Genomic DNA, 27,708 nt, shown 5'->3' with positions numbered 1-27,708 from the left:
TTAGAATGAATGTCCTGCCTTTTTAAAAATGACACTCTGTGCAAATTAAAGCAAAGCTCTGTTGGCTTTGTTTAATGTATAATATAAGACACCATAATCTCCAACAAGGATTTTTGTAGGAGACTGCAATTTTCATTGACTGCCAAAATAATTCAATGATTGGGCTATGCAACTTAACTCTCACCTTTATAGCAAATGTACTGTTGAATATTTCAGTGAGTGCCATCCCACACTTGAGTTTAGTTCATGAGCCTGGAATGCAGTCTGCCAGAATGACTGTTATCTTGCATGCTCTTGACCTGGCAGGCACATCACGTTCCACTGAGAACGGCAGCAAAAGATGTTTTCTGATAAGAATTTGTCAGAAGGTTATGCTGCCCGTTTTACATTTCTTAGTGGAAATGACTATTTTGCATTCTGCGCAACGTAGCTAAAGCTCTATTATCATGAGATTGGGACCCTGCCTTGTCTTCCAGCATTTCTGGTGGAGACAGATTAATTTATCTAAATGACACCAACATAGCCCACTATTTTAATGTGGGAATCCTGTTACAATAAAGTGCATGATTTAGTTTGTAAATGAGAGCAGCTGTTACTAATGAGGGAAAGATTGGTGAATTATTCTTAAGTATATAAGAATTGGTTTACATTGGTGAGGGGGAGGTGAAAGTGCTTTTGTGAATAAGCCCATGTTAAGGAAAAGACGAGCTCCAGGTTTGTTCTTTCTTCCATGTCTGAACAGTGAATTTAACATGGTAGCAGAGAATGAACATTGAGATCCAGTGATTGGAACTTTAATAAGGTGTTTTCTTTTTCAATGAAAGAAATAGAAATATGTTACTATTATTACTAAGTGGCAATCTCTGGTGCAAAATGGCTGACGCTTTGATAACCCACTTTTTTATCCCCCCGTGTCTGAACCAGATGTGAATTGGAAAAAAGAGATGGAAATGTTGACATGGGTTACTTCATTATCCTGGAGGAAATGAGGCATGGCTTTGACTTGTCATTCCCAGGGAAATTTGATATTGGGTATTTTCTGAGTTGGATGAGGGTGACTTGGATATGAAGGAAGGATGAACTCTTTTATTACAATTCACTGGGAAGATGATTTGTTGAGGCCTATGAAGTGTGGTCAACTTTTGTCCAGTGTAAAAGGATAATCAATCTCTGGAAGAGTATATTCTGGACTTTGATAGGTTGTACAAGAGATTGACGAAGTTTCACCTAGAAACCCTGGGGTCAGCAAGAGATTTCACATGTAGATAGACTTCTGGTACTGAGGGGGTTCAGGTGTGTGTGTAGCCAATTTTAGAATTGGGATGGTGACCATAGGGGCTTGTCACTTAAAAATGCACAGGAATGGTTAACAGATGTTAACATTGATTCCAAGTATGATTATGCAATGAATTTTACGAAGTGAAGACTTTGGGTCGGATTCTCCCATACGGCGGCAGTGTCCACGCCGTCGCGTTTTACGACGGCGTGAACGGGCCGCTGCGAGTACTGATTCTGGCCCCTACAGGGGGCCAGCACGGCGCTAGAGCGGTTCACGCCTCTCCAGCCTCCCATCCCAGAGAGAACTGTGCACCGTGGGATCCGGGCATGTGCAGTGGCGCCGGCGCCAACCCGCGCATGCGCGGTGGCCTCCCTCAACGCGCTGGCCTCGACGCAACATGGCGCAGGAGTTCAGGGGCCGGTGTGGAAGAAAATAGGCCCGGGGAGCGAGAGGCCGGCCCGCTGAATGGTGGGCCCCGATCGTGGGCCAGGCAACCCCCCCCCCCCCCCCCCCCCCCCAGACCCTATGTGCAGAGTTCACGCCGGCTGCGACCAGGTGTGGACGGCGCTGGCGGGACTCTGCCTTTTTAGAGCATCTCGGGCCGAGAATCAGATGCCCGGCTACGTACAGCGGGCCACGACTGGCGCGTGCCAATGGCGCTGATTCTCCGCTCGTGCTGGCGGCGTGGCCCGGTTGCGGGGATTCTCCGGCCTGGCCCCGGGCTGGGAGAATCCCGCCCATTGTGTCTTTGAGATAGCACATTAAACAGATAATTCCTATGCTGAGAATGATGACGATGCCTGGCCTGAAAGAATTGTATTGCCCAATGTGAGCTTAAGTCCAGAGATGAGGATTTTGGATGTTGATTCATTCAACTGTGTGGCGGTGTTGGATAGCGGTTGCACCTCCACAGTATGTGGGGTGGTATGAGTGAATTTAAATTATTGATGGGACGAGAACAAATTTAAGGATGAATATCCAGTCTCTGGGGCCTTTGAATACGTTGTGTTGGAAATAAAACTGTACAGGTCTGCTGTTTCTTTACGTCAACAATCTTAGTTACAAAGCATTAAGATGAAAGAAATTGAAGATGGAGAAATGTGTGCTGAAATTACAATGTTTGGGTGACCAATATGAAATTGATTCTTTTTAGCAACACCTCTCATGCAAACACTTTTATGATGGGTTTTCCTGTGTCATGGGTTTGATATTTTTAATGGGTGAAAGTGGGAAATGTTGCCCTGGGAAACCAGGATAAAAGTATCTTTTGTTGCTGAGACTCTTGCATTTGTTGAAGCAGTTGACCTAACGTGCTGGATTCTCCGTCCGTTCACGGCAGTGGGATTTGCTGCAGTGAATGGGAGAACTGGTTGAGGACCAAATTCTCCTACCAGTCCAGCATTCTTTTTATCAAAGGTATGAGGGAATTGCTGAATAAATGATTCCCTTTGGCTTCACGTGTGCTCCACAACATGTGCAAATGAAAAAAGATTGGGGATTGATATGGCAAGTCTTAAACCAGTGGAGTAAAAGGAAATCTCCAAAATCTAACGGCGAGAGACAAGCCATCAATTGTCAGATTGAATTACCAAAAGGAATGTTTCTTGCGTGAAATCACTGGGAGTATTAGAAGGACGGCCCATGATGTGAGGCCTCAAATGTGTGATTTGTTTTTCTTTTTTAAGTGCTCTTGTTAATTTTTTTTAAGAAAAAGGAAATCTGTTGATGTTGCAATTAGTTCATACTTTTGTTTTAAGTGTGAGCAGCTGTTACTAATTGAGGGAAGATTAGGGAATTAACTATAAGAACTGGTGTACAGCAGTGAGGGAAAGGAAAAAAGAGAGGATGTGGTTTTGTAAATAAACCTGTGTTAAAGAAAAGACTGGCCCCGGATTAGTCCTTTTCTCAATACAACTTAAAACACTGGAGCAACTGAATACTTTAAAATCTTGGTAAAGAAGTTAAAAGGAATTCTGCTATTTCCTCTGTGCAATGCGTTGCTTCCCCTGACTCGAGAATGATGCAGAGTTTTCAGCAAAACTCTTGTCATTGGCTTCCTGAAACAAAATATGCTCGCAAAGCGTAACCGCAAAATCAGTGAGTCGAACAAGAAATGGATTTCACACAGGCCGATCCATTGCTCTTCAACTTTCAATAGAATGTATTCAATTTTCAGTCTCGCGGATCAACCAATGAGAACACAAGCCGTCTGCAGGCAAATGACATTCTTCCCCAGCCTGCAAGATAAAATAGAATAAAATTTGAAGCGCAGCATGTAATAGTTCAACTTGCTGCATGGCGCACACTGTATTCCTTTGTGCTAAATAGAACTCTCGACTCATTCGCTTCAAGTATTTTCAATAGCGCGCACCTTGTCATTGCACAACTGTCTTAAAGGATCAGCTGAATATTCAGAATTTACAGTGCAGATGGAGGTTATTCGGCCCATTGAGTCTGCTCCGTCCATTCACCAGGGTTGTTCAGCAAGGTGGCAACATTTTGCCTCGAAGAGCCATGGTCACTAGAATTTTCTATGCGCACTGACTTTGTGGAGGAATGTGCTTTTCATTTTAAAGGTGTTTAGTACTTTAGCATTTATTCTGAAGTTCGAGCATTTTGTTTCAAACAGAAGGCAGTTATGTTACCTTCCCATGTGGGCACAATTCTTGAGGAAAAAGCTCACCAATAGGCTAATTAAGCAGCTTATTTAACAATTGATACTTAATAATTCAAACATCCGAATTAGGAGCAGGAGTTGGCCGCTTGGTGTCATAATATCCACTCGTATATAATGAGATGCAGACAGGCTGTGATTGACCCACATGATAACCAATGAACACACCCGACACAGAACAACCAATCACCAGACAGGACACTACCACTATAAAACACACAAGGCATTAAGACTCTCCCTCTTCTCACAGAATACAGCTACAGAGATAGTTAGAATGCACAAGGCCGTGAGCACCGTCTCCATGTGACAGAGAGCTAGTCTGCTCAAGCCAGTCAGAGATTATCAGTTTAGATTAATAGAGTGTCAACCCACAGCAGATTATGTACAGCAACCAGCAGGTTCAATAAAACCGTATTGGACCATCTCCTGTGGCGGAAGCCTGTTTCTAGTCTCATTGCATCCAGTTGCAGTCAATGTTAAACCAACTCCGAAAACACATCACTTGGTCCCTCGAGCCTGCTCTGCCGTGCCATTCAATAAGACCATGGCTGATCTGATGTAGATGAAGATAATCAAAATGGATACCTCACTAATAGGTTAATTAAGCAGATTCTTTAATGGTCAATAATTAACTAAAATAAACCTCATATTTATGATAATCTGAAGTATGGAAGCACGGTCACCATTGTCTCAGCACCAAGTCTTCACTCTCCCTCATTTCCATTGCTAAGCTATTTAAGAATCTCCAATCATCTGAGTTGGTATTTTAAGTATAAAGTTTTACTACGGGCGGCATGGTGGTGCAGTGGTTAACACTGTTGCCTCACGCCGATGAGGACCCGGGTCCGATCCTGACCCTGGGCCGATGAGGACCCGGGTCCGACCCTGGCCCTGGGTCACCTGTCTGTGTGGAGTTTGCACATTCTCCCCGTGTCGGCGTGGGTTTCACCCCCACAGCCCAAAGATGTGCAGGTTAGGTGGATTAGCCACGCTAAATTGCCCCCTAATTGGGGGGAAAAAATATAATTGGGTACTCTACAAATTTATTTTTTCTGACTTCTGAGAAATTTGATCTGAATTTTAGAGAAGCTTTTGTTATTTAAATTGTGACGATTTGACACGTACGCTGGATTTGAAAGCTGGGTGATGCAGTGGGATTGTCACTGGCCTTTTCCACGAGAGCTTGGATTCAAGACTGAAGCGAGTTTGAACTTGCCTGTGTCTAGTAGCTCCGACATGGAATTGAGTTTGGACAAATGCTTTTTCCTGGAAATCTGAAGGAGAAAATAATGTACAGATAGGTCATTCAGTACCCACTGATAAATGTGCATACTGTTTAATTTTAGATGTAATCCTTTCATCCGAACTGATGACCAAAAGATTTGATAGGTCTGAAGTGGGGGGGAAAAAAGGTCTGAAGTGGGGAAACCAGGGAGGAGAGGGGGTAAATATGCAACAACTACTCCAATCATCGAGAAAGCTAATGGGGTAATTGGATTGGATTGGATTGGATTTGTTTATTGTCACGTGTACTGAGGTACAGTGAAAAGTATTTTTCTGCGAGCAGCTCAACAGATCATTAAGTACATGAGAAGAAAAGGGAATAAAAGAAAATACATAATAGGGCAACACAACATATATACAATGTAACTACATAAGCACTGGCATCGGATGAAGCATACAGGGTGTAGTGTTAATGAAATCAGTCCATAAGAGGGTCATTTAGGAGTCTGGTGACAGTGGGGAAGAAGCTGTTTTTGAGTCTGTTCGTGCGTGTTCTCAGACTTCTGTATCTCCTGCCCGATGGAAGAAGTTGGAAGAGTGAGTAAGCCGGGTGGGAGGGATCTTTGATTATACTGCCCGCTTTCCCCAGGCAGCGGGAGGTGTAGATGGAGTCAATGGATGGGAGGCAGGTTTGTGTGATGGACTGGGCGGTGTTCACGACTCTCTGAAGTTTCTTGCGGTCCTGGGCCGAGCAGTTGCCATACCAGGCTGTGATGCAGCCTGATAGGATGCTTTCTGCTTTCTATGGTGCATCTGTACATGTTGGTAAGAGTTAATGTGGACCTGTTGAATTTCCTTAGTTTCGTGAGGAAGTATAGGCGCTGTTGTGCTTTCTTGGTGGTAGCGTCGACGTGGGTGGACCAGGACAGATTTTTGGAGATGTGCACCCCAAGGAATTTGAAACTGCTAACCATCTCCGCCTCGGCCCTGTTGATGCTGACAGGGGTGTGTACAGTACTTTGCTTCCTGAAGTCAATGACCAGCTCTTTAGTTTTGTTGGCATTGAGGGAGAGATTGTTGTCGCTACACCACTCCACTAGGTTCTCTATCTCCCTCCTGTATTCTGACTCGTCGTTATTCGAGATCTGGCCCACTATGGTCATATCGTCAGCAAACTTGTAGATGGAGTTGGAACCAAGTTTTGCCACGCAGTCGTGTGTGTACAGGGAGTAGAGTAGACCTCCAACTGCTTAATTAAAAGGAAACGTGGCAACAGAATATACTAAAAGAACAAGAGAGCATGAAAATGTTTGCATTGGTTAAAAAAATGATCCGCACGGTACAGTAGAACCTCATTATCTAACATTGGAACTGCAATTAATTGTCACAATAGAATGGATGCTTTATTCTGAATCAAGTTGCATTTTACTTGTTCAGAGGAGGTTTTCTACTGACTTTGGACATTAATTGTATGAGCGGTGGCCATTAACTGTATCCTCACTGAGACCTTTCGATCGACACAAAGTAAAACTGTTAGATTAGGGGGTGCATGCTTGTAATGGGCGGCAAGGTAGCACAGTGGTTAGCACTGTTGCTTCACAGCTCCAGGGTCCCAGGTTCGATTCCCGGCTTGCGTCACTGTAGGGAGTCTGCACGTTCTCCCTGTGTCTGCGTGAGTTTCCTCTGGGTGCTCCGGTTTCCTCCCACAAGTCCCGAAAGATATGCTGTTGGGTGAATTGGATATTTTAAATTCTCCCTCAGTGTACCTGAACAGCTGCCGGAGTGTGGCAACTAGGGGCTTTTCACAGTAACTTCATTGCAGTGTTAATGTAAGCCTACTTGTGACAATAATAAGGATCAGTATTATACAATGTGTGTAAAGTCGATCCTCCACCTTGCTTTTCGGAGTATTACATTGGCTGTCTAAAATGGAAAATAATTTCTGTCTCCTGTGGTAAACTTTAGGACAAAAAAAATTACAGATCAGTGTATCAACCCGGCTGGAGACCTTCTTTACCCCCTTCACCAGCTCTCTATCTCCTCTTTTTGTGCCCCGCCCCCCATAACTCATTAAGTAGCTATCAATTACTTGTGAAGTTTGGCAGTAAATGTCCGTGGCCTATGTCAACCAAGTTTCATTCTGCCCCCTTTCTCGTACAAAGAAGAGGATAGTCTTGCATTTATAAGCGCATTTCATGACCACCACATAGTTTAAACTACTTGGCAGCAAATTGAGTATTTGTTTTTTAAAATAAATTTAGAGTGCCCAATCATTTTTTTTTTTTCAATTAAGGGGCAATTTAGCGTGTTCAATCCACCTACCTTGCACACCTTTGGGTTGTGGGGGCGAAATCCACGCAAACACGGGGAGAATGTGCAATCTCTACACGGACACTGACCCAGAGCCGGGATCGAACCTGGGACTTCGGCGCCGTTTGACTGCAGTGCTACCACTGCGCCACTGTACTGCCCTGCAAATGGAGTACTTATAAAGTGCTACCACTGTTGAAATGCAGCAAATGGGCTACCCAATTTGCAAGCTCCTGCAATCAGATGTGTGATAATGACCAAAGAATGCCTATTGTTCATTGAGGGATAAATATTGGCCAGGTCAAAGGGGATAACTCCTTTGGCCTTTGAAACAATGGGCAGGATTCTGCTATTCGGTGGCAGAGTGTCGCGACGGCGTGAACAGGCCACTGGGAGTACTGATTCTCGCCCCTACATGGGCCAGCACAGCGCTGGAGTGGTTCACGCCACTCCAGCTTCCCATTCCAGCGTTAACTGTGCGCCGTGGGATCCGCACATGCGCAGTGGCGCCGGCGCCAAGCCGGACATGCGCAGTGGCACCAAGCCGGACATGCGCAGTGGCGCCAAGCCGGACATGCGCAGTGGCGCCGGCGCCAAGCCGGACATGCGCAGTGGCGCCAAGCCGGACATGCGCAGTGGCGCCAAGCCGGACATGCGCAGTGGCGCCAAGCCGGACATGCGCAGTGGCGCCAAGCCGGACATGCGCAGTGGCGCCAAGCCGGACATGCGCAGTGGCGCCAAGCCGGACATGCGCAGTGGCGCCAAGCCGGACATGCGCAGTGGCGCCGGCGCCGGCGCCGACCCGCCGGCCCTGACTCAACGTGGCGCGGGGGTTCAGGGGCTGGCGCGTAAGGAAATAGGCCCGGGGAGCGAGGGGCCGACCCGCCGATCAGTGGGCCCCGATCGCGGGCCAGGCCCATCGAAGGGCGCCTCCCGACCCTGCGCGCAGAGTTCCCGCCGGTTGCGATCAGGTGTGGACGGTGCCGGTGGGGCTCTTCCTTTTTTAGAGCGGCCGATCGGCCCATCCGGGCCGGAGAATCGGCAGCGCGCCAAATGCGCGCGGAGAGTCGAGTGCCGGCGACGTGGCGGTTGCGGGGATTCTCAGGCCCGGCGCGGGGATGGGAGAATCCTGCCCAATGTCATCAGATTTTTAAGTCCATCCTGTCAGTAACAATTTGTCTGATGAAACAGCAGTGCTGACAGTGCTGACTTAGTACTGCACTGGAATAACGGCCTGGGTGGTGTTCAAGAATGGAAACCTTACCCAGTGTTTTCTCACTTAAACTCTTAGTTAAGGCCAATTATAATGTCCTGACCACTCAGAGTGAGATCGTGTAACCCAGCACATATCCGAGATCAAAACTGGGAAATTCCTCCTCTTTACATTATTCACTGGATAAACATGTGAGTCATTGGTGAGTTGGCTAAATTCTTTCCAATGCCGTGTTTTTCATTCCCAACTCTTGTCATTTAAAAATAGCTTGGGAAAATAGATGATAGACTTTGTAATGAAAGATAGTGGAAAGCATTTTCAAAATTATCCAGAAGGACCTTGACATTTGTTTCACAGGCAATCTGCTGCGAATATTAAATCCTTTAGGAAGCCTATATGGTAATTTGTCCTGTGCCTGTGCAAATGGTTGTCTGTACTTATGAAAAATATTAGAAGCCCCACATGAAGGAAGCTCCTTTAAAAAGGCATGTAGAGCAGTAAATTATTTTAAATATTCACTCTTGGGATCTGGGTGCCGCTGGGTAAGCCAACATTTGTTGCCCATCCCTAATTGCGCTTCAGAAGATGGTGGTGAGCTGTCTTCTTGAACCGCTGCAGCCCTTGGTGTAGGTACTCCCACAGTGCTGTTGGGGAGGGAGTTCCAGGATTTTGCCCCAGAAGTCAGTGAAGGAATGGCGATATGTTTCCGAGTCAGGATGGGTGAGTGGCATGGAGGGGAACTTCCAGGTCTTGGCATCCCCAGGTATCTCCCGGCGTTGGCTTCCATATGATGGTGGTTGTGAGTTTGGAGTGTGCTGCCGCTGACTTCCTGCAGATGGGTGTTGCCGCTTCTTTTCTACTTTGTCGTTTCTGTGGCTCTGTTCTAATTATGGCAATCAGTGAATTTGCCCTTCTTTTTATGTTATCTAAGTCCTAATGCTTAGAGTCGCCAGGTATCAAATGATACCACCACAAGTTTCAACCGACTATCGATCAAAGAGCCAAACACCAGTTAGTTAGTTCAAGGTCAAAGGTACTTTATTTACACACAATTAGTCATGCAACATAAGCACTACTAGTTAACTGCACCTATCGACTACGGCAACCTGTATGAGCAAACATATGGCAAGCTCTTCTTCTTATACTTAGGGGGTGTTCGCGCTCTTTTGGGCAGTCCTTCGATTTGGGCCTTACTAATTGGGTGATCCCTGATCACTCTGTTCGATTCCTTAACCAATAAGTGGGCGGGGATCTGGATGGCTGGGCGAGTCCCAAGCAGTCACTGACCCTGTTTTTGCGTTTCCCTTGAACAGGGAGTGGTGCCAAAATGCCTGTGACTGTCCCGGTTGTTTGAGTACCAGTCCTTTGTTTTGGTGAAGTTGGGCCATCAAATACTAATCGGCCCCATTAAAATGCTAATTGGACTGAGTTTCGATACCGTCTGGACTTCTTGATTACGAATATGCATTTCCGGCTCTGAGCCTGCCTTGTCCATTTTACCCGCTAGGCTTTGCGAGTTTCCCTGCACCTAGTTGGAAGTGGCCATCACAGATGGCTACATGGGACACAGCTGCCACTGTGCATCAGTGGGGGAGAGGAGTGAATGTTTGTGGCTGCTTTGTCCTGGATGCTTCTTGAGTGTTGTAATGGAATATAAATCCTGATATTGTTGACTTGGAGAAAATAAATTGGATGAGAATAACTCATTTCCATCATGGTCTTCGTGAACTATGATATATTACCTGCTGCCATTGGTTGTTTTACATAACCTACCCTTCATTATGTATTATACTTTCCTGATGAAGGGAACATATATTAATTAACTATAGGGATCAGGGGTGTGTGTAGTGGAGAATGCTTGTATCATGGTCAGGAGTGAGTTACTTCTCAAAAGCATTAACAGTTGTTGTTGGAAAGAAAGTGGCTCTAATGACAGTTTGTAAAGTGCTGAAGGGGTTGTATAGAAAACCCATAGACTATTTCTAAGATCACTGCACTTAAATGAGTGTTTGCCTTTCCTGCTTCCCAGATACGTAATTTTTTTCCACGTGGGACAGGACAGTTCAGGTTCTTGGGAGGCAAGAATCGGGCAGTGTGAGAGGGGCTACTACCCAAACGGATGAGACCATAAGAAGTAGGCCATTCAGCCCATCAAAAATACTGTGCCATTCAATGAGATCATGACTTATGATAATCTCAACTCCACTTTCCCGCCGAAACCTTGATCCCATGACTGATTTAAAAACCTGTCCAGGCCCTGAGCTTACTTAATGACCCAGCCTCTGCTGCCTGAGCAATGTGAACCCATAATAACAACTGTATTTACAAGTTAATTGCTCTAATACAAAGGCACGGGTTTGACTGTTATCTTCTGTTGCCAAAACAAATCCAAGAGTTCATGCTAGTACTGTTATTGAACTTGTGTTACTGTTTAACATTGATTTTTGTTATATGTTTTGAGACAGCACAAAGCCACAGTGGTTTTCACTGATGCCTTTCAGCACCAGGAACTGGGTTCAATACTGGGTTTGGGTGACTGTCTGTGTGGAGTTTGCACTTTCTCCCCGTGTCTGCATCGGTCTCCTCCGGGTGCTCCGGTTTACTCGCATAGTCCAAAGATGTGCAGGTTAGGTGGATTGGCCATTCTAAATTGTCCCTTAGTGTCCAAAGATGTGCAGGTTAGGTGGAGCTGCAGGGTTGGGGGGGGGGGGGGGGGGGTGTGTGTGAGGTGTGAGGTAGGGTACTCTTTCAGAGGGTTGGTGCAGTCTCGATGGGCCAAATGGCCTCCTTCTGCACTGTAGGGATTCTATGGTATTCTACCCCTTAAATCAACAACCTGAAACACTGGGAGTGAATGACTCACTGCAGACCTAGCTTCCTCCCTGGTAGTTCAGTCATCTGTTTGCAGAAAACCAGATGACATAATTTCCTTTGGCAATTTCTTTTTTGAAGGGTTCCCTGAAACTCCCACAAGCCTGTTGCAGTAAGCTGTGTTATTTTAATGCATGCAAAGTAATACGAGGAATTTCTGTGTACTTTTTGAATTTAGATACATGATTAAAGAGCAATACATTTCCTGCCGTCAGTAACTTTTACTTTCACCTATATTAGCAAGGAGATGACTTTGCACACTTTCAAAAAGTAATGCCTTTTTCTTCGTGTATGGTTTGGGGATGGCAGGCAGTGATTATTATTCAACCTGCGAGGAATATGCAGGTTTCAGAGCAAGCGGAGGCAGACTTACACTTCTTGGGGCCCAGGGTTCGCATTGTTTCCTGCCCCCCACCACCACCACCACTATGATGTCACGCCCCTCCTGACCTCTCCCCACAGAACACAAAGGCTCAAGCCACAAAAATACGCACGCTGATCACAGCTTTTTTACTTGTAAAAACATACTTGTATGAATAATTGTTGAATTGAAATTCAAGCTTCACGCTGATAAACGGTCTGGATAAAGTCGACGTGGAGTGGGTGCTTCTTCTTGTGGGGCATTCTAGAACGAGAGGTCATTGTCTCAGGATAAGAGGGAGCAAATTTAAAATGGGAGTTGAGGAGAAAATACTTCTCCCAAAGGGTTGTGAATCTGTGGAATTCGCTACTCCAGAGTGTGGTGGACGCTGGGAAGTGAGTGAATTTAAGGAGGTGTTAGACAGATTTTTAATTGGTAATAATCTTTATTAGTGTCACAAGTAGGCTTACGTTAACACTGAAATGAAGTTACTGCAAAAATCTGGGTTGGAAGGTTATGGAGAATGGGCAGGACGGTGGAGTTAAGGCCAGGGTGCGATCAGCCTTGATTGAATGGTGGAGCAGACCCGATGGGGCAAGTGGCCCAATTCTGCCCCTATATCTTATGAACTTGGCTCATATCAGATTGACAGTAATGATGGTCAATATTGTGATGTGAGCTTTGAGGCGAGCAAACGTGGAACTTGCTGATGAGCAGCTAGAGGGCAAAATCAGTCTATGACTTTGCTGCAGGTCAGGTCAGTGCAGGAACAAATACACCAGTCAACAAGATACATCCGCTGCCGTCGTTATATTTTGGCGCCTCCTTCAGTTTCAAAAGTCTTCAGTTTCAAAAGTTAACTTCCTCTCTCAAAATCAAAAGTTATTGCTGTAAATTCCCGTGAGTGCAGTGCCCAGCAAGTCCAAATCCAATATCAGTGGCTGTGTCTGTAGGACTCCATTCTTGGTCCTAGAAGAGACTTTTTGAAGACCAGACTTGAGAGCAATGACGAGCTGCTGTTATTATATCAAACCAGCAATAGTCCATTTTGAAAAAGCAGTATTTAAACAAGGGACTATACAAGACAGACAAAAACTGTTGCTTTATCCCTTGTTGGCTTGGCAATTTAGATGTAGTTCTCAATTAGATCATCGTAGGTAAAATCTTATAAAGACACTCTCTCTTTTAATAGACAATATTGCTGAACTTGCCAAATGTTCCTGACTCATTGTACTTCTCAAATAATTTTTAATTCCATTCAACACAGGAAAAGAAGGTTCACTAAATATATTTTCAAAATGGTTTCCACATTTGGAAAGGTTGCCTGTAAACCATTGTGTAAAGGTCTGCACAAATCAGCTGGTGACCTTAAAGCACAGAATTCCTAACTATTGATCAAATGAATGAATTATTTCACTTAAGGATTTGTGTCTATGTCCTCCCGGTTGAATTTATTTAATTTCTTACTGCCGTGGCTTTTAGCATTCTCCTCCACTTCTGTTGAAAGGCATACAAAATAAATCAACAGCCTTGTTCATTCACTTCTACTATGCGATTAAACCATTATTGTTTGACAAATAACATTGGCGATCCCAATGATGATTTGCTCCCCATTTTAAATTGATTTAATTGTCTGCAGTTTTGATGATTGGCACCTTGTTCAACGATCTCTCCTGGCTATGGACTGTAATGTTCAGCCCTGGGACGAGATTGAGAAACCTTTTTTTTGCAAAAACGCAGGAGACCTTTGCCTTGATTGCTGCCTCACTCCCTCTCCGCTGAATCACTTTGGAATATTTTTGCACTCTAGTCCAAGTCTGATGTTGCTCTGCATTGCCTGCTGATAGGCTCAACAAGCTTAGCAGCAAATGCAGAGCTATTGGGCTCTAATTGGTGCCCAAGAACTGCTGACGGACAGCACCCAGCATGGGGCCGCCTTATTGGTCTGGGCCTGTGCCTAGGCACAGTGAGTTTCGTTGTAAGTCTGCCTCTGAGAGCAAGCATTAATTTCAACCATCAATAACTCCAGCCAGTTGACAATCGAACTCACTCAGCTCATTTAATCTTCTTGATCCATGTGGCATCTTAATTTTGCTCCTATGTTGACGGGGTCGAGATTGGGATCTTGCAAGAATTCCTGGTTGTTTTACACAGCTCTAAACACACACAGACCAGCTCTCCTTTATACCATAAGAATAAATTGAGGCACACTTTGGTATTTACTCCAAGTGAACTGCCGTCAATCAAAAGCCTTGGGCTGAATTCTCCATTGTTGAGACTATGACCCCATGCCGGCTTCAAAACGGTAGAGTTTTATGCCTGAAAATCTTGGATCAAAGGGACACAAATTCTTAGCCCTGCAGGGTACAGCAGGGACCCGGAGTAGATCTCTCGGCTTTTGCTGCAGATACGGTCCCCCACACTTCGGGTCGGAGGCTGCGCATGCGGAGGCCTCCACGGTGGACTCGCACTGCGGAGCTATACCACAATAAGAGACCCCCTGATTGGCCGCTCGCCCGACCCTCAACCCCCACACAAGCATTCCCCGGCCGCCTATAAGGCCCCCCCCGGCCTCTGATCTGCCCGTCCCCGACCAGGGCAGCCGCAGACTTGGTCTGCATCCGCCATGTGGGTATCCCGACTGGCTGGAGCGCGTTAGTTCCACGCCGTTGGGACTTCGGCCGGCCCGAGGCGGAGAATGGCTGAGCGGGCCTCTGGCAATGGCCCAGGCGGCGTGGGAGTACGCCGCTATTCGGGGCCCGCAGAATTGGTGAACCGGTGCTGGTCCCGATTTCTTGCGGGAGCATGGATTCTCTGCCCCCGCGCCGGCCGCGATTTCGGGCGAGGGTGCGAAGAATCCAGTCCCTTGTATCTCTAAAGCTTCCTAAAAACACATGATGCCACAAATTGTGTTAAGTGATTTACAATGAAAGTCCTATCATGCGTTGCATGTCAAATACAATTTAAAAAAAAAAAAAAAAAAAAATCATAATAATAATTTCATGCATCACCGAAAACCCTTTCAGTGTATTATGTCGCTCATAAATACAGGAGAGGACCATCCCCATGAAACAGCCTTCACACATTTGTGTGCTTGATTAAATCTTGGTGCTTAGCTCCCATCTCTCTCAAAATAGTAAACCAGCTTGATTTCAAAGGGCGTGACTTCGCATCACGATTTCTGCTGTTTTGTCTAACACTGCTATTAACTCGGAGGGCATTGTTCTGTCAGTAGGGCTTCACAGTGCAGGGTACAATTGCTGACCTTGATATCAGAATTCTGTTCTTTCACCTTACTCACGATTCCTTTTGATGTTTTTTCCTGTCATGGAAGCTGCTCCATCAAGACTTGGTCCAGTTAAGATTTGTTTCCCTCCAGAGAAGCAGTTGTGACAGGAAAGATTGCCTCGGTCATGTGGCTGGACAATTCTTTGCAAAAGAAGAAATTCTCTTTGACAGAAACCCTGTCAACATACTTGACAGTGGCTAATGTCTGTGGGAACATCAACCTGCAGGGCAAACAGTCCACTCATTTCTAATTTCTCTTGATGCACCTGTTCAGCATCAACTGACATTTGGTCAATATGTCACTTGTTGGATTATCAGAAAGAGGAACTTTGTTGGTTTCTTTGGTAGCATCAGCTCCCAACATGACTTTCTCAACACTTATTTTTGGTTTGACAGCAGAGTTAAGGTTTTGGCAATGGTGTCCACGTGGCTTCTTTGATTTTTGCTGTGTCCAGCCACCATCCTGCGCATTATTGGAGATCTGCGCGCGCGCACACACCATCATACATTGTTTTTGGTCTTGTTCTCTCAGGCACTTAACTATTATGTATCCTTGCTGATGAGCAAAATGTTTTGTGTTCAAATGGCACCTCAACTAATGTGGTACCCATTGCAGAGTTTCAGAGCTTCTTCCTGCAAATAAGGCATTCTGGGACAGGGCAAGAGGCATCACCAGTCCATGCAAATATGAAGGCCAAGTAGCTGTCGTTATGTTGTCTCTGTACAATCCAGGTATTGAGGCTCTGTTGTTGCCGTCACATTTGAGTCCGAGTAGGGTTTATCACTTCAAGAACTTATCCATGGCTGTGTATATGTCAGCGGTTCATTCTGGGTACTGCTCCAAGGGGTACGCTTGCCCCCTCTTTCCCCCCCCACCCCCACCCCACCCCCCTAACAACCCACAACATGTAGCAACCAACCTTCAGCTGCTTTCTCAGATAGCTATCTGCTTCCCTTACTTGGAACTTTCTTTTGGGGCCTTCGGCTGTTTGGGACCTCTTGCCCACCTCCCTTGTCCATCTCTCTGGGACACCTGCTGCCAATGGCACTTCACGCCAGGTCACCTGGTCCAGGTTTTCACGCTCTTCTTCATTTTATCTCTCTCGCTCTGCACAGGGCTGGTCCCAGGCTTCACAAATGTAAAGAGTCTGAACTGGTCATGGGCAATCTGTTCCTGGATGACAATTGGACAGGAGGCCTGAGGTTCATTGGGATGGCAGACCTGGCCAACTTTCACGGTATACTGGTGGGGAACTGCTGGCATTGGGTCATGATGATTCGAGCCAACCTGCATTCATTATAGTTCTTCGAGCGGGGGGGTGGGGGGCTGCGGCGGGCAGGCAGATTGTAATCATTTTAACCCACCCAATTTCCTATAATGTTGCGATCTGCAACTTGCACACGTCATCTTCCCATTCCAAACTTACCTCAAACATTTATCGGAAAAGTAATTTGCAAATCGGGGAGCTTGGGAAGAATGCAACCAACACCTGTATCAATGAGCTGATTAAGCTGATCAATATTGCCTTGACTTGCCATCGAGTCCTCAATTTCAGAACCTTTGACTGAGCTGAGCCTGATCAGCTGCAGAAAATGGGCATACTGAACTGATGTAAGTTATGGATTTTTTCCAAACGTTTATTTAGAAAGTGACTAAGAATACCTGGAAATCTTTGACTATAAACAAACTAAGAACTAATTGAACCCATTTTTGAAGGTTTTCTTTGGGTGTGAAACCCGGCATAAGGATCCAATTTCACAGGGCTGTGTGCCAACGGTTCCGGAAATATGGCTAGTGCTAGTGTTCAAGCATGGCTGACAGTGGCTTCTAATAGGCTCTTAACCTATCCTAATGAGAACTGCACACACCTCTCTCCAAAATTGGTCTGATTTTCCAGCTTCCTTTTGTAGTCGACTAGAGACCATTCGCGTTAATGCATCTAAGCATCGGGATGCTGAGTCTCCAGGAATTGAGGATCAATCTCCAGGACACTTGTGTGTAATCCTGACATGACATGAAAAATGTTTTTCTCTTTGCCAGATAGAAATATTGAAAATTAGGTGATTTGGGAGGGAGAAGAGGGTGGGTGGGCGGGAGGTAAGCGTGTTGGGCCGGAGGTGGGTGTATTTGGATGGGTGTGATGTTGGCGGGGGGCGGGGGCGGTGCAAAGGCTTTTTGGCTAACTGTTATGTTGGGTTAGGAGTCCTTTTCCCTTTCCAATTGATGTAGAAGGGCAGTGCACCGTGAGGAGATGGATGTGTTGCCTGATGAATGGCTGGAGTGCTGTGGCAAGTCATGTGATGAGGGCACGCAGTGGTTAGCAGTGCTGCCTCATGATGCCGAGATCGCAGGTTCGATCCCGGCCCTGGGTCGCTGTCCGTGTGGCGTTTGTTCATTCTTCACGTATCTGCATGAGTCTCGCCCCCATAACCCAAAGTTGTGCAGGGTAGGTGGATTGGCCATGCTAAATTGTCTCTCAATTGGAAAAGGGGGAGAAAAAGATGAAACCTCCCGGAATACATTAAATTGCAATTGGCAATCACACATTCACACCCTAATTGCCTCTGTTCTACTCTACTGTGGTTTTGATACCCAGATACCCCCAGACTCTGGACAACATGCTCTTGCATTGTAACCAAGCGCCTGAAAAGGAATAAGCAAACTAAACCTACCTTTGTTTAAAAAGATTTAGCTTACATCAGGGATCGAAGTTGCTTTATTCTTTTGGTGGAAGGTATGACAGGTAATTTTTGTCAGGAACCCTGGGCGCAATTCTCCGCTCCTGCGACTAAATGCCCACGCCGTCGTTAACGCCGTCGAGGTTCCTGACGGCGTGAAACGGCCCCGATCTCGACCGATTCAGGGCCCGAAAATGGGCTAGGATCGGGGCCGCGAGAAACTCTGGGAGGGGGGGGTGGTGGAGTGTGTCGCGAAAGCAGCGTCGTCAGCATGTGCCGGGCATTGGCGCCGCATAAAAGCGCCAGCCGGCGCCAACATGCGCATGCGTGGTTGCCATCCTCCCCGAGGCCACCCCGCAAGAAGATGTCGGATGGATCTTGCGGGGCGCGGAGGAATGGAGGTCTTCCTTCAGAGAGGCTGGCCCGCCGATCGGTGGGCACCGATCGCAGGCCAGACCCCATTTGAGCCCCCCCCCCCCCCCGGGTGCAGGAACCCCCCCACAGGCCGTTCCCCCAGCGTTCCTGCGCTGTTCCTGCCAGCAGCGACCAGGTGTGGACGGTGCCGGCGGGAAGCCGTCATATTATGCATGCCGATCGGCCCATCCAGGCCGGAGAATAGCGGGGATAGCAGAGAATCGCCATTTTGGGTGTCTCGGGCGATTCTCCGGCCTGCGCCGCGCAGAACACAACGGGGCCGTTCTCGCCGCTTGGGTGAATCGCGGGAGGGTGTCGGACCGGCGTCGCGTGGAAAAATGGCGCGCCAGGCGATTCTCTCAACCGGCGCGGGAGCGGAGAATCGCGCCCCCTGTTCCTTTTAACTGAAGTAACTTCAGATTAAGCAGGATCCATGGGGCTTGGTTTTTATAAATGCTGTTAACTCCCAGATTTCTGGTAACAGCCAAGCTGCTCTTGATTACTTGTAGAGCTAGGGGCAATCCCTTCCTCCCGCCGAATCTGTCTTCATGCTGCTTTAGCAAAGATTGTGGTATTAGTGTGCAAATCTCCCTGAAAGTCCCGAAAGACCTGCTGTTGGGTGAATTGGACATTCTGAATTCTCCCTCCATGTACCCGAACAGGTGCCGGAATGTGACGACTAGGGGATTTTCACAGCAACTTCATTGCAGTGTTAATGTAAGCCTACTTATGACAATAATAAAGAATATATGATGATTATTATATAGATGGTGTAAGGAAAGTTTCAAGTTTTGGTTTCGAATTAATCACGTCTGCTTTTCAAAGAAGTACTGAATGCACAGAAAACATAGAAAACATAGAAAACATAGAAAATACAGCACAGAACAGGCCCTTCGGCCCACGATGTTGTGCCGAACCTTTGTCCTAGATTAATCATAGATTATCATTGAATCTACAGTGCAGTAGGAGGCCATTCGGCCCCCTGAGTCTGCACCAGCTCTTGGAAAGAGCACCCTACCCAAACTCAACATCTCCACCCAACACCAAGGGCAATTTGGACATTAAGGGCAATTTATCATTGGCCAATTCACCTAACCCGCACATCTTTGGACTGTGGGAGGAAACCGGAGCACCCGGAGGAAACCCACGCAGACACGGGGAGGACGTGCAGACACCACACAGACAATGACCCAAGCCGAAATCGAACCTGGGACCATGGATCTGTGAAGCAATTGTGCTATCCACAATGCTACCGTGCTGCCCTTAAGAACAAATAAATCTACACTATATAATTTTCCCGTAATCCATGTACCTATCCAACAGCTGCTTGAAGGTCACTAATGTTTCTGACTCAACTACTTCCACAGGCAGTGCATTCCATGCCCCCACTACTCTCTGGGTAAAGAACCTACCTCTGATATCCCTCCTATATCTTCCACCTTTCACCTTAAATTTATGTCACCTTGTAATGGTGTGTTCCACCTGGGGAAAAAGTCTCTGACTGTCTACTCTATCTATTCCCCTGATCATCTTATAAACCTCTATCAAGTCGCCCCTCATCCTTCTCCGCTCTAATGAGAAAAGGCCTAGCACCCTCAACCTTTCCTCGTAAGACCTACTCTCCATTCCAGGCAACATCCTGGTAAATCTTCTTTGCACCTTTTCCAGAGCTTCCACATCCTTCCTAAAATGAGGCGACCAGAACTGTACACAGTACTCCAAATGTGGCCTTACCAAAGTTTTGTACAGCTGCATCATCACCTCACGGCTCTTAAATTCAATCCCTCTGTTAATGAACGCGAGCACACCATAGGCCTTCTTCACAGCTCTATCCACTTGAGTGGCAACTTTCAAAGATGTATGAACATAGACCCCAAGGTCTCTCTGCTCCTCCACAATGCCAAGAACTCTACCGTTAACCCTGTATTCCGCATTCATATTTGTCCTTCCAAAATGGACAACCTCACACTTTTCAGGGTTAAACTCCATCTGCCACTTCTCAGCCCAGCTCTGCATCCTATCTATGTCTCTTTGCAGCCGACAACAGCCCTCCTTACTATCCACAACTCCACCAATCTTCGTATCGTCTGCAAATTTACTGACCCACCCTTCAACTCCCTCATCCAAGTCATTAATGAAAATCACAAACAGCAGAGGACCCAGAACTGATCCCTGCGGTACGCCACTGGTAACTGGGATCCAGGCTGAATATTTGCCATCCACCACCACTCTCTGACTTCTATCGGTTAGCCAGTTCGTTATCCAACTGGCCAAATTTCCCACTATCCCATGCCTCCTTACTTTGTGCAGAAGCCTACCATGGGGAACTTTATCAAATGCCTTACTAAAATCCATGTACACTACATCCACTGCTTTACCTTCATCCACATGCTTGGTCACCTCCTCAAAGAATTCAATAAGATTTGTAAGGCAAGACCTACCCCTCACAAATCCGTGCTGACTATCCCTAATCAAGCAGTGTCTTTCCAGATGCTCAGAAATCCTATCCTTCAGTACCCTTTCCATTACTTTGCCTACCACCGAAGTAAGACTAACTGGCCTGTAATTCCCAGGGTTATCCCTAGTTCCTTTTTTGAACAGGGGCACGACATTCGCAATTAATCATTTTTCAATTCCCATTTATCCATGGTAGTTTTGTCTGGAATTTGGGTCGGTTGCATTAAGAAATTAATTGCTTTCGTAGAATACCTGATGGGAATAATTTAACGGTTTCTGATTTTTAGCGGGGTGTTTCTTGACGGCCGGGTTGATGAGACTGTGGCCCATATTGAACAGCACCTAGTGCTGGAAATTAGCCCCCATGAACTTTACGCCATCACTGGTTGTCTCACCGTCAGGTAGAGGCAGGAACATCCAAAGGAATCAGAGGTCTGCTGGATCCCAGGACTCAGCTGGGTCCCAGCCAGATGCCGAGCGCACAATCTGGTCAGCACAATTGCTGATGCACATCAGGCAGAGGCAGGAACATCCAAAGGAATCAGCAGTCCGAGATCTGCTGAATCCCAGGACTCCGATGGGTCCTAGTCAGATGCCAAACGTTTAGATAAGGTTGTCCCAGATCTGATGCAAATGATGGGACACAGCCATGACATGAGATGTCAGCAGACCTCTGACTGTCAGTAGAATCATCTGTTCTACTCTTCTGACAAAGTAGTGGTGTATACTTCAAGCCTGCCCCTTGTACTAAAAGTACAGGACTGTCACATCATGCATCCTCCAATGCAATTTGCAACTTGATGTGCAGGACTGCGGAACTTTGATCTGATTCGACTTTGCGAAAAGAATATCAGTGATGCTATCAGCGCTCACTTATTATGAAGTAAATAGGACAATAACCTCGGAGTGCTGTTAACAGAAATTGGGAGATTGCTGTCTGATTTCCACTGAGACACTGCTATTCATACACCAGTTAGTTATGGCTGGGTACACTGCCACATTGATACACCAGGCAGCTATGGGTGGGTACAGTGACATACTGACACACCAGGTAGTTATGGCTGGTACAGTGACATACTGATACACCTGTTAGTTCTGACTATACTAGTTATAGTTATGGCTGTACAGAGCGATGACACAGTTCTGGCCTGAATGGAGATGATTGGATGTGGCCCTGGTTCAGTCTCGCCTGGAGACTGCACTGCTATATGTGATGTGGATTGACTTTCTACACATTGTTTGCATTAAGTAGCTATCCTCTACTTCTTGCATTTTGATGAATAAATAATCCTATTTTTACTGGGAGACTTTGCCGTTTCGGCTATGATTAAAATTTGAGGAGTCTATTTAAAACATCTGTATGCTGGTTGAATAGACTGCTGTAAGTACTGTCATAAATCACACCCTGTCTCCAACTCATTGGTTGATAGTGGCATCAGTACAGGTGTGCCACATCATTCCTTCAGGATTTAATTGTTGTTAGAGATTTAAATTTGTTTACTTTATATCTGATTTACCTCTTCGAATCCCATTTTGGTTTCTTGATTGTAACGTTCTATACATAACGTAACACTAAAGTATTCTAATTTCTACTTCATGGACTCTGGACTCTGCAAGTATTAGTGAGGATTCTGGTTGTAGTGACACACACACACACATACTGTTTCCATATTTTACCACTTAAGCACCCCGTTGTGGAGATTACCCGACTCTAAAATGATCTCGCGTGTCTGTAAGTTGTTGCTCAATCGCCCATGGAAAAGAAAGTCTGTCAGGAAACCGAGGATGCAATGGACGCTGATCCTTTGCACTAAGTGCAAAATCCAGCCCATCGCTTCAACATTAATAACGTGTCATAGGATGTCTCCTCTTACATAAAGGATCTTCCCCCAGTTGCTGAACTGCAATTAAGAGAAACAACAACTACAGACATTCAAAGTCTGAAACAAAAACAGAACAAGTCATAAAGGATGGAGAAATATTTTAGCCCTTCATTAGACCGAGAAGACATTACCAATTGCATACCTTTTAATAAGGGAAAAACTACGGAAGGAGCAAACCACTACACAAGAAAACTGATTATAGAATCCCTACAGTGCAGAAGGGGAGGCCATTTGGCCCATCGAGTCTGCACCAAACCTCTGGAAGAGCACCCCACCTGGGTCCACTTACCTGCCCTATCTCTGTAAGCCCATTTAACCAGCACATCGTTGGACGCTAAGGGGCAAATAACGTGGCCAATCCACCTCCCCTGCACATCTTTGGACTGTGGGAGCAAACCGGAGCACCCGGAGGAAACCCACGCAGACATGGGGAGAAGGTGCAAACTCCACACCGACCAAGGCCGGAATTGAACCCGGATCCTGATGCTGTGAGGCAGCAGTGCTAACCACTGGGGCGCCAAAATGCTCTTTTGGACAGATTGCAAATTCTCAGCCATTGCTCCAATACCCATGGCAAAGAATGTTGCTTCTGATTATAAAGACCTTCCCTAATCAATAAATTGATACTCCGAATCACACAACGGGAGGCAGGACTACCACATTACCAACGATGAATCATCACTTAAGGCAGTCAGCAAAGATTACATTTATCTATAAATCTTGTTGATTGTTCAACTGCTTAGACATGTACTCTGAAATCTGCTGTTTCAACTCCATGTGGACTGATTTAACCTTTATTGATTTTACTTATTTCTACAGTCAACATCTGGGCTTTTTTTCTGCTGATGTGTAATTCTTATTTGTAAGTACATTTGACTATTGGAATTAGCTTGAATATATAGTTGTCAGGTGGATATTGAAATTTGTTATCTGTGATAGTGTTGCCCCTTTAAGTGGGTGGTTCCACTGACCAAATTACTGACTTGGGGCCAATTGCGCAGGAGCGCACGCATCCCGGCCAATAGGGAGTTTGAGTGCGGCCCTGGGAGCAGGGCCCCGGACAGTGTTGACCAGGAAGCTGAAATGTAAATGCATAATGTACAGTGCCCTGTGCTTGTTCTCTGTGACTTTGCTTTTCATCAATAAACCCCTTCTGTTTACTACTGGAGCCTGCCTTCAGTGCATGTCTCGAGCCACCACATTGGCGACGAGGTAAAAGTTTTTGATCGCTGAATCGAGGGGTGAGGGGTGGGGGGGGGGGGGGGAGGAAGTAAAGAAGCTAAACTCGGTTTAGCCAAAGGAACCCAGGGGCTCTGTTTTTTGTTCAACCTGCTGTGCCCGCTGTCAAGGCCAGTAAGATAGTGGATGCACTGGTAGTAATCGTCCAAGTGTCCTTGAATTCCGGAAAACTGCCAGAGGATTGGAAAGCCTGTCCGAGGATTAGAAAACTGCCGCTGTAACACCTTTGTTCGTAAATAGAATGAGACAAAAAACAGGTAACTATATGCCAATTAGCTTAACATCTGTCATTAATGCATAATATAATCAAGCGGAGTCTGCATGGCTTCATGAAAGGGGAATCATGCCTGACAGATTTATTAGAATCCATTGAGTTGGTGATGAGCAGGATAGATACAAGGGAACCAGTAGATGTAATATACCCAGATTTCCAAAAAGCATTCCATAAGGGACTGCACAAAAGGCTAATAAAATAAGAGCCAAGAGCCCATGGTCTTGGGGGTAGAACATTAGCATGGTTAGCAGATTGGCTAACTAATAGAAGTCTTGCTAATAGAAGACAGGGAGTTGGGTGAGAGGGGTATTTTTCAAGATGGCAACCTGGAACGAATGGAGTGCCACAGGGATCTGTGCTGGGCCACAATTATTTATGATATATTTTAATAACTTGGACGAGGGCAGTGAATATACTATTGCCAAGTTTGAGGGTTATGCAAAGATATGTGGGAAGGCAAGTGGTGAGGCTGACACAAAGAGTCTACAGAGGGATAAAGGCAAGTTAAGTGAGTGCGCAAATGTGAAGTTATGCTCTTTGGTAGGAAGAATAAAGGAGCTGAATATTATTTAACTGTAGAAATACTGCAGAAAGGTGCAGCTCAAGAGGGATTTGGGAGATCCCATGTGTTAATCACAAAACTAGCAAGTTCAGCAGGCAACGGAGGAAGCAAATGGAATGTTGGTACTCTACTGGTTACTGCTTGCCAATCCGATAAAGACCCATTTATCCCTACCTCTTTGCTTCCTGTTCACGAACCAATCCTTTATCCATGTTAATATGTTACACCTTACACCATGTAATCTTACTTTGTGTAGTAACCTTTGATGTGGCACCTTATTAAATGCCTTCTGGAAACCCAAGTACAGGACATCCACTAGTTCCCCTTTATCCACCTTGTCTGTCACTTCCTCAAAAAACTCTAATAAATGAGTTCAGCACAATTTGCCTTTTATGTGTTGACTCCGTCTGATCAAGTTATGAATTTCTAAGCATCTTTCAATCAGTTCCTTAATAATGAATTCTAGCATAAAAAAGCCTGGAAAAGTGGTCCGAGTTTGGTGGTAGACAACGTTCAGCACCAGGGCACAAGCTATAATGGCGACTAAGCCTCAAATTCCTGCCTCCCCAAACACTCTGACAAACCCATCCTAGATGGCTGGCATTTACAACCTGCTGTAATAATCACACATTCTCTGGGCCTTTCACACATTTCTTTTATTTCTCTCAGTGCACCTCCTTTGGTCTTGCATGATCATTTCTGCCCTTGTTCTCTGCATAATTAGTTTCATTCTGTACGTAGTCTTTTCCCCCACACTTTCTCTCCTTGTTCTTTTATATAAGGTGTGTATGATTTATCATTCCAATGAAGGGCTGAAATATGAATAGGTCTCCATTCTTTCTGTATGCTGACTTGTTGCAGAATGTTCTTTGTTTCAGATTTTGAACATCTGCAGTTTTAGTTGAGTGACCAGGGCAGACTCTTTACGTCAGAAGAAATATTCAATGTCAACTGGTATTAGTGTTGAGCAATAGCCTGGATCTTGCAGTCAGTGCAAAGGATCAGCGCTCACTGCGCATTATGTTTGCAGCTGCCAGACAGACTTTGTGGGCTGTTGAGCAACAACTTGCGGTCACTGGAGATCGGTGTTGCTCGCTACAGGGGATCTGTAGTTTACACGAGTAGATCAAGCAACGTTCGGCCAATCAAATTGAAGAATCCTTGCTGAGCCGTGCAGAACTGTTTTTTGTGTTTGCTTTCTATTGAGTGGAAGGACAACAAAGACTATTTGTAAAAGTTGTACAAATTGTTAAATTGCTTGTGCGTTGTACCGGAGTGTTAGGCTTGAGTGTTAAATGTATTCTTGCGCTACACAATTCAATTTCCCTTTAGCTTTCCTTCGTAGACTGTTTTGGGGAGTTTCCAATCTTGGGCTGTGTTCACTCTTGAAACTGATGATATGCAGTTATTAATTGTTGATGCTCATAGCACTTTTTTTGTCGTGAAAAATCACCTGCTTTATGTTTCACCCTTTCCTGAGGGGTTAAGATGGGGTACAATTCAGGAGGCACTGGCAGACTTCTACTGTCTCAACTAGCACTTGCAGCCCACTTCAGACATTGAAAGAAAAGAATTGGATTTATTTGTTTGGCACTTTTCCTGTTAATCTGACTTCTAAAACTATATAACTAATGAAGTACTTTGAAATGTAATGTATGAATAGCTATAGCCAATTTATGTACAGCAATCTCCCAAAAAGAGCATTATGATAATGACTATATGTTTTGTGATGTTGATTGAGAGGTAAATATTTGTCAGAACATCAGAATTCTCGGCTCTTCTCCAAAATAATGTTGTGGGGTCTCTTGCATCCACCCGAAAGGGAAGGTGGGCCCTTGGTCTCCAGTCTCATCTGCAAGACAACACCTCCAACAGTGCACCACATCCTCCGTACTGCACAGGAGTATCTCAATGATTGTTTGTTTACATTAGTTGCTGATGGGTGGGAAATAAAACTCAAATTCAGAAACTATTTATGATATTGTTTCCAGAAAACCAAAAGCATGAGTCAGATATATTTATATATCTTTTTGTTTTATGTAATTTTGCCAAAAATATCCATATTTTTTGAATATGCCAGAATTATATTTTCTGTCACTGTGGTTTTCACCTGTTGGTGAGGTTGGGAATATATCATACTATTTCAGGTACACCTGTGACATACAAATATAGATAATTAGTTCATAATACATATTGGACACATCACAGCCCATTCATTGTGCAGACACCTGAGGCGGGATTCTCCTAGCCCTGGGCCCGGCTGGAGAATCTCTGCAGAGCGGAGAATCGGCGCCATTGGCGCCAGCGTGATTGGTGCTGCGCCGGTCGTGGTCCGCTCTATGCTGCCGGCCCGCCGATTTTTCTCCCCGGATGGGCCGAGTGGCCGTAAGAAAAGGGCCGAGTCCCGCCGGCGCCGTTCTAACCTGCTCTGGGCCGGCGGGACCTCTGCGTGTAAGGGTTGGGTGGCGGCCTTTGTGGCCTGGCCCGCAATCGGGTCCCATTTATCGGGCCGGCCTCTGTGGCTGGGGGCCTCCTTTCCTACGCGCCGGCCCCTGTAGCCCTGCACCATGTTGCGTCGGGGCCGGAGCATTGAAGGCCACTGCGCATGCGCGCGTTGGCTCCGGCGCCATTGTGCATGTCCTCGTTGGCACCGGCGCAACTGCGCATGCGCGGATCCGGCAGCGCACAGTTCGCGCCAGGATCTGCAGCTGGAGCAGCGTGACCCTCTCCAGCACCGTGCTGGCCCCCTGTAGGGGCCAGAATTAGTTGTGGCAGTGGCCCGTTCACGCTAGCGTAAAACGTGACAGCGATTACGATGGCGTGGGCACTCTGCCGCGGGATTGGAGAATCCCGCCCCTGAAATCTGTTCTGCAGATGGCTAATTACACAATCAACGCAGGATTTCATTGAGTAGACAATGGCTAATTTCTCATCAGTTGTGGAGGCAGAGTTAATCCTTTGAAAAGATTTTTGACTTGTA

General features: G+C 45.9%; 1 protein-coding gene across 3 annotated transcripts in view; it reads left to right on the top strand.

The window, feature by feature from the left end:
- The window catches only part of LOC140429806 (tyrosine-protein kinase JAK2-like), a 297,390-nt gene that overhangs the window by 7,484 nt on the left and 262,198 nt on the right, over positions 1–27,708 (top strand). The window lies entirely within an intron of this gene.

This window comes from Scyliorhinus torazame, chromosome 9 (genome assembly GCF_047496885.1).
Source record: "Scyliorhinus torazame isolate Kashiwa2021f chromosome 9, sScyTor2.1, whole genome shotgun sequence".
NCBI lineage: Eukaryota > Metazoa > Chordata > Chondrichthyes > Carcharhiniformes > Scyliorhinidae > Scyliorhinus > Scyliorhinus torazame.
This window is presented reverse-complemented; position numbering and strand designations above follow the sequence as displayed.